This window comes from Ovis aries, chromosome 26 (genome assembly GCF_016772045.2).
Source record: "Ovis aries strain OAR_USU_Benz2616 breed Rambouillet chromosome 26, ARS-UI_Ramb_v3.0, whole genome shotgun sequence".
NCBI classification, from domain to species: Eukaryota; Metazoa; Chordata; class Mammalia; order Artiodactyla; family Bovidae; genus Ovis; species Ovis aries.
The window spans coordinates 25020034-25027946 of NC_056079.1; the positions used below are offsets into that span (position 1 = coordinate 25020034).

Here is a 7913-nt window from a genome sequence, read left to right on the forward strand (position 1 = left end):
ATGTCAGGAACTAAATAAGATTTATCTTTGTGTCCTCAGCACACTGCCCAGAGTGGGGCTTGCTGCAGGTTATCAATATCCCTAAAAATCTGTGCCATTGGTAACTGTGAGTCCTCTGTCCATAAAGCAAAGAGCCTCACAGTCCTGGCTTCGGAGCTGTTCCTTTTTTTAAAAGTTGTTCCTTAACCATAACTGAGTGTCACGTTTATTTTTAGTGCAGCAGTTTGTAACTAGAACAGTGGATTAAAAATGTTTTAGTGGTAGACAACTCTTTTTCAAAGGAAATCTTAGGCAGAATCTTGACCCAGTAAATGGCTTTTAACATAGAGTTTACTGGGCAATCGTATCTTCATCTGGTGGAAAATATTTCATGGGAAACTCTTGCAAACTGTCTTGGCAGTCCTAGGTTGCCAAGGTGCACAGTCTGAACGTCACCAAGTGAATTAACCAGATTGACCTGAGGACTGTTCATCTCTTAACCTTGACAAACATTAAGGTGCTAGGTGGGGAAAAGGAAGAAGGAAAAGAACCAGAGAGGGAAGAGTGGTGAGTGTCTGGTCTCAACCTCAAGGACCTAGGCTGGAGGACGTATTTTAGAAGCCGCAGTCTGGATCACACAGTCTAGAAGACACAGGCTTGAGGACACATAAAACAACTGGAAAGACACCCATAACTGTTCTGGTGTTTTATTTGCAGCCCTAGATTCTCACAGCAGACAAAGCTGTCAAGGAAAAGCCCAGCCTTGTGCCAGGTTATCTATATCAGCCACGACCCGGTGAATAGAGCCATCCACCCTCACAGGGACGTTAGCACGTCTTGAATCGCCCTTGTAGACTCTGTTTGAAAGGCGCATCCATCTGCATGTAGCACCAATGATACTGGCCTTGATGTGAACAGCAGAGAACTTCATTTCGCTCGTTCCCTGTTACAAGGTTGGCATCACTTTGTTGCTGGGGTGGCAGCCTCCTGTCCAAAGCAACCGGCACAAGTCAGTCGAAGGTGAGATGAGTTCTGATTTTTATCTCTAGGTTGTGAAAGGAGAGTTGGCATTAAAGAGCCTGACGTCCCTCCTCTAAATGTGTGTTAAATGCACTGCAAGGTGAGAAGTGATTTCATTTTCTAAATTATGGGGCAACAGACTGAAACAACAGAATTGGTGGGGGGGAGGATGGTGTAAGTTGACTTGCAAGTTAATTATACAGTTATGAGGTTGCTCTCTTATCTTCTCTGTAGCCCATTTCCTTCCTCCGAAGTTTCCCTCTGGTTGAACCGTCTTTGCCTCTGCCCTTCCTTCCTGACCATACACTGGGCTGCTCCTGGGAAACCGTAGTATTGGCGCTGATACTCTGAATAAATCGAGTAGTGGGTATTGGAATCTTGCCCTAGAACCCTTGGGAGGAAATGAGAAAACTTCCAGTCTCTTAAAGTCACACTATGTAGTTCTGACCTTATTTACTTGGGCTTCTACCTATGAAATCTCAAGTTCAGAACAACAGGCATTTTTTTTTTTCTTTTTAGCCCTAATATGCACTGGACATTCATTAGGCAAAGAGCTAGGGATAGACACATGAGTAATACCCACATCTCTTTAGCTTATCAGGGAAAAAGTATAGGTTTAAAACTATAGAAACCAGGACGCAATTAATTTGTAATCACTGTTATTATGAGATATGTAAACCAGAGAGCTATTTTGTCCTGGAATGTCTAAACAGGTGTCACAGAGTCAGGGGGCTTTCCTGGTGGCTCAGATGGTAAAGAATCTGCCCACAGTGTGGGAGACACATGTTCAGTTCCTGGGTCAGGAAGATCCCCTGGAGGAGGGCATGGCAACCCACTCCAGTATTCTTGCCTGGAGAATCCCATGGACAGAGGAGCCTGGCAGACTACAGTCTATGGGGTTGCAAAGAGTCAGACACGATTGAGCGACTAACACTTTCTTAAGAAAACAAGAGGAAGGCACTTGTAATTTAAACAAAAGACAACTAAGATCTCACAAAATGCTAAGTCACTTCAGTTGTATCTGACTCTGTGCTACCCTATGGACTGTAGCCAGCCAGGCTCCTCTGCCCATGGGATTCTCCAGGCAAGAATACTGGAGTGGGTTGCCATGCCCTCCTCCAGGGGATCTTCCTGACCTAAGGATCAAACCACAGTCTTTTATGTCTCCTGCACTGGCAGACAGGTTCTTTACCACTAGCACCACCTGGGAAACCCTCTCACAAAATGATATATAAGTATCCTGTGAGCGTAAACTCTCCTCTGAAATGGAAGAATGAGGCCATTGGATTAGCTGATTTCCTTAGATCCTGATTTTCGATTCATCACTGTAGGATTCTGACAATAAGTGCTTTGAGGTCAGAGTTTTATCATCTAAACAGATTTTCTTCTCTTCCTCTTATTGCATTTATATCAGAAAGTCATGGAGAGGAGCAAGTTATGTGGAATTAAAGTTGGCTTGCAATAATAGCTAAGTTCTATTATCTGCATCTCACATGCAGAACGTATTATGTCAAAATATTGACCAGTGAACTTACAGAGTGTACTGAAGTTTCTTTACTTATGAACAGGTTAGATTTATAATGTTATTCTTTTGTTAGAATTTTATTTTATTATGGTACGTGCATGCTAAGTCGTGTCATTTGTGTCCGATTCTGTGCGACCTCGTGGACTGTAGCCCGCCAGGCTTCTCTGTCCACGGGATTCTCCAGGCAAGAATACTGGAGTGGGTTGCCATTTCCTTCTGCAGGGGATCTTCCTGACCCAAGGATTCAACCTGGGTCTCCCTCACTGAAGGCAGATTCCTTACCATCTGAACCACCAGGGGAGCAAAACAATCTTGTTGACTGTAAATAAATGTTGCACGTCAGATCTCAAGAACTTATTCACCTTGTTTAACTGAAACTTTACGCCCGTTGCTTAACAGCTTCCCATTTCTCCCTCCCCCGCAGCCCCTGAAAACCACTATTTCACTTTGGTTTTCAGGTCCTTCTTAGATCTAGTTGTTCACAAGTTCAAAGAGTCTCCAAACCACCAACATTTGACATTTTCTCACTACTGTCAATATTCTTATTTCTATATTAGTTTCATTGGAAATTCCACCTCTTCTTACAAGGACCTTCAGCATTCTTATTTTTGATTCCATCAGATATAATGAAGTTAATACTATTTGCAAAATTCATTAAAAAAGAAAAACACAACAAATCTTCCATTCTCTACTGACAGAGGTCAAGAGAAGACTTGGTCTTGGAGTAACACGGCTTCTCCAAATGTCTAGAACTTTTCATATACAAACTCAGAGTCACTTACACGTATTAAGAATGATCCCCAAGCTCAGGAATTAAGACCTGGCCTCCCTAAGCCTTCTATTCCACCATCCTGGGGCTCCAGAGGCTGGAGGGCCTCACCCCTCCCTACCATTCAATATTTACAGCTTCATTACCAATAAAGGAATTTCCTACATACGAACCTTCAAGTTGCAAACTTTCAAAGATGTAACTGCGCATGCCAACCCCAGTATGCCAGCTGTTGTACTGTACTACTGTACTTTTAAGGTACTATACCATAAGACTAAAAATGTTTTCTCTATTTTTTGTTTTTGTGTATGTGTTATTTTTGTGAAAAGTATTATAAATCTGTTATGTGCTAAGTCGCTTCAGTTGTGTCTGACTCTTTGCGACCCCATGGACTGTGGCCCATTAGGCTCCTCTGTCTATGGGATTCTCCAGGCAAAATCTGGAGCAGGTTGTCATGCCCTCCTCCTGGGGATCTTCCTGATTCAGGGATGGAAACGGTGTCTCTTGCATCTCCTGCATTGGCAGAAGTGTTCTTCACCCCTAGTGCCACCTGGGAAGCTCAAACCTATTACAGTAAGTACTATATAACTGATTGTGTTAGTTGGGTACCTAAGCTAACTTTGTTGGACTTTCAAATTGGATTTAAGATGTACTATCAGAGTGAACGAAACTTGTTCATATGTAAGGGACTTGGTCTATTCGTCTTGAGTCCAGTAGGATTAATCTCAGCCTGCCCTGCATCCCAGGTTATCCTAAGAAGCTTCAGCCTCTCAGGTCATCCCCCACCTCCCACTCTGTAATCCCTATAGGTTCTGAGTACCCACTGTTCTATCTCCATCTCTTTCAGCTTCCTAACTCTTGAAACTTTTTTACCATGTCTCCACAATTCCTCGTCCATCATTAGCAAAATCCCACATACCATCATCTCTCCTCTTTGCCTGAATCTCCCCTGAGAATGGGCTTCCCCAGGAGCCCCTCAAGAAGTGACTATTTTTCTCCTGTCGTCTTCGTAGTCCCAGGCCTAGAGGAGAGTTCAGTGTTTGCTACGATGCCCCGGACCCTTAAGGCCCTTTTCTCGCTCTCCTCGCCCCGGATCACCAGCTTTGACTTTCATATCAGCTTGTGTCACTCAGCACCCTTCATCGTTGCTGACTTGGATGAAGGGGGTCACTTCCCCCTTATATCTTAGGGTTTTTAGCTCCTGGTTTGCTGTTACTCTTTTTGATCTTTCTCTAATCTGAACGTTTGGTGATTTCTGTGTTCCTATACATACATGGTCTTTCCCCCACCCTGGCCTCTCCAGTCCTGTGACCTCCTCTCCTCCAGCTCAGCCACCCACTCCCCAGTCACACTGCATCCACGCCAGGTGGGAGGTAAGGTACTTACTTAGTGCAGATGTGGGAGGAGGTAGATGGGTTGGTAGGGTCTGTGGTCCTCTCCTGCACACGTGAGTCTTCTCAGGAAATAAGAAGCAAGGTCATCAGCCGAGACTGAGAGGAGACAGAAGGGTTGAAGAGGGAAGGGAAATCAGGATTGAATGTTTAGGATTTGCGTGAGGTGTCCTCGGGGAACTTGCTTAACCTGTACACCTCACTCTCCTGATTTATAACATGGGGGTAAGAATAGTAGCTAATTCAGTAGTATGTTGTGAGGACTATTATACTTCATCAGATCCAAGATGCCATCCATGTAAGGGGTACCTTTACTTCACGCAGCATATCTGAGCACCAGGATTGTTAGATGTGGCCTGATTTCCCAGATGTTAAAATGTGAAACACAATATATCATACAATCAATGAAGTGCGGTAAATGCTTTAAATGAATCATACACTTATGGGATGAAGTGTGCCCTCCCCAAACTAGTGTGTTGAAATTTAAACCCCTAGTCCTCAGAATGTGACTATATTTAGCGATAAGGTCTTTAAAGAGGTAATTAAGTAAAATTACATCATAGGAATGTACCCTAAGCCAATATGAACGGGGTCTCTATATGGAGAGACGACTAGGACACAGAGCCCCCTGTGAGCCTGGGAGAGAACCCTCTGAAGAAATAACCTTGATCTTGGACTTTGAAAATAAATTTCTGTTGTTTAATCCACCTAGTCTGTGGTACTTTGTTACGGCAGCCCTACCAAACTCCTATGCTGTGCTGTCCTTAGTCGCTCAGTCATGTCAGACTCTTTGTGACCACGTGGACTGTAGCCCACCAGGCTCCTCTGTCCATGGGATTCTCCAGGCAAGAATACTGGAGTGGGTTGCCATGCCTTCCTCCAGGGGATCTTTCCAGCCCGGAGATCAAACCCAGGTCTCCCACATTGCAAGTGGATTCTTTATAGTCTGAGCCACCAGGGAAACCCTACCAAACTACTAGAGATCCCTCAAGAAAGCTTTCTAAGACTCAGGACAAGGAATTTACATATGTGACAGCCCTGTCTCAGACCTCCAACCCACCCTCCCAGGGTCCCTTATACTCCATCAACCCAGCCCCAAGTTAGAGCTTCTCTTCCAGTTGGGTCTCCATTCACCAAGAAGTCAACTGCCTATTTGGCATATGAAAACTATATGTAAACTAGAACCATTAGCACTTGACTTCTTCTTCTTCTTTTTTTTTAATTTCACTTATGTGGCCAGAAGGGGAAAGTGTGATGAGCTTTAGATCAACACACTGTTAGCAGGATTCAGACCAAAGTACACAGTTCACACTTAGCTCAAACCATCTTTAGCAAAACTGACAATTGGCACTTGACATTAAAAGGGTCTATAACAGCAGATTGTCTAGATTAATTAGCTCTCTGAAAAGGACTGACACCTTCCCACCCCCCCAACACCCTTGAATTTTTTTCTAGACTGATTTGACATTTGTGCATCATATGAAGAAAGATTGTTAAGCCTGTAATGTGGCTGCTAAGAGGCTTCAGCTCATGTTTGCTAATCTCCTGTATGGTGAAACACTGGCACCCAGACAAACCCTCATTCACATTGGAACAAAGCGCTAGTTATGTGTGTTGAAATTCCTTCGAGAAAATGTCTTGCAGGCCATTGGGGGAGTGCATGAATGCTGGAAATACTTCACCAAGTGTTGCTCAACATCCTGGGAAGACAGTCTCCTGGCATCTGGACGCTCACCCTGGAGATGGGTTGCAGCCCTCTGGGGCACGTGGGTCTGGTGAGGACAGAAGGAGCATGGGTGGAGGAGGGGGTGGATATGGGGTTGGATGTTTTCTCTGTAATTGTTCCAGACTGGGCTGGAGCCAGCCCCAGACTGCCCACTTGCTTAGTCCATTGAGAGTATCTAACCCCGATGCTGGGAAAGATTGAAGGCAAAAGGAGAAGGGGGCAGCAGAGGATGAGATGGTTAGACAGCATCACCGACTCAATGGACATGAATTTGATCAAACTCCAGGAGAGATGGAGAACAGAGAAGCCTGGCATGCTGCAGTCCATGGGGGCGCAAAGAGTCAGACACGACTTAGTGACTGAATAGCAACAACTAAGTCAGGTTTATCACCAAGGCTGCCACCCTCCCTGCTGGGAACCAGATTTTCCTGTTTTCCGATTATACGTCCAAGTTACATACGTGGGTTTCTTCAGCTTTGGCTTGAAGAAGTGAGAGTGTGGAGAAACAGAGGGGAGGCTTTGGATCGGCACTGGAGGAGAGAAATGGTCAGGTGGCAGTCCCTGGGTGAGGATGCAGGCCAGATCCATCACGGCTCCAGCTGTGTGCTGTGCGGGGTCTGACTCTTTGTGACCCTGGGGACGGTAGCCCATCAGGTTCCTCTTTCCTTGGATTTCCCAGGCCAGAATACTGCAAAAGTTGCCATTTCCTCCTCCAGGGGATCTTTCTGACCCAGAGATCAAACCTGGTGTCTCCTGTAATGACAGGCAGATTCTTCACTACTGCGCACCTAGGAAGCCCAGTTGTGTGGAGGTAACTCCAACAGACGGTTTGAGGAGGTGACCTTAGGGAGCAGAGGATGGTGGGTGTGGTCTTCCTGTGGGGTGATGTGATAAGTGCACACGACCAGAAGGGAGAGGAGAATGGTGCAGAGCTAGAGCAGGGCTTGGCATGGTGACCAGCAGCATCAGCACCACCTGGGAAAAACGCAAACGCTCAGCCCCGCCCCAGATCTGCTGAATCGGGAACTTTGGGAGTCGAGGCCAGTCATCTGTGCTTGAACAGATCCACCTGGTAATTTTGATGCTGGCTACAGTGTGTTAGGAGCCCTTCTGGAAGGAGGATGAGACAGTCCCGGTAACAATGACTGGGGGAGAGTTTGGGGGGAGGAAAGAGTAGAGAATGGACTCAAAGGTAGAAAGCTGTTCTGCTCCATACATATGAAAAGTGATGAGGGATGCCGGGAACAATGAAGAAGACTGTAGTTTCTTCTACTGTGAGTCAAGACTGTAGCTTCCCAGGATTTCCCTGCTGGTCCAGTGGCTAAGATTCTGAGCTAACAATGCAGGTGGCCCAGGTTTGATGCCTGGTCAGGGAGCTAGATCCCACATGCCACATTTAACGGTTTTGCATGATCCCATATGATGCAGCTAAGAATCGGTACAGCCAAAGAAATAAGCAAATATTTTTTTAAAAGGACTTTAGGCTCAAGATATCCTGAATCC

The 7913-nt window shown here is 45.4% G+C and overlaps 1 long non-coding RNA gene across 1 annotated transcript; it reads right to left on the reverse strand.

Moving 5' to 3' along the window:
- Positions 1-670: 670 nt before the first annotated feature.
- LOC114111062 (uncharacterized) lies at positions 671-6216 on the reverse strand. Its single transcript, XR_003587188.3, has 2 exons — positions 4680-6216; positions 671-966 (listed from the first exon to the last, which is right to left on the reverse strand). It is a non-coding gene; the product is annotated as an uncharacterized LOC114111062 (long non-coding RNA).
- Between the last annotated feature and the right edge of the window lie 1697 nt (positions 6217-7913).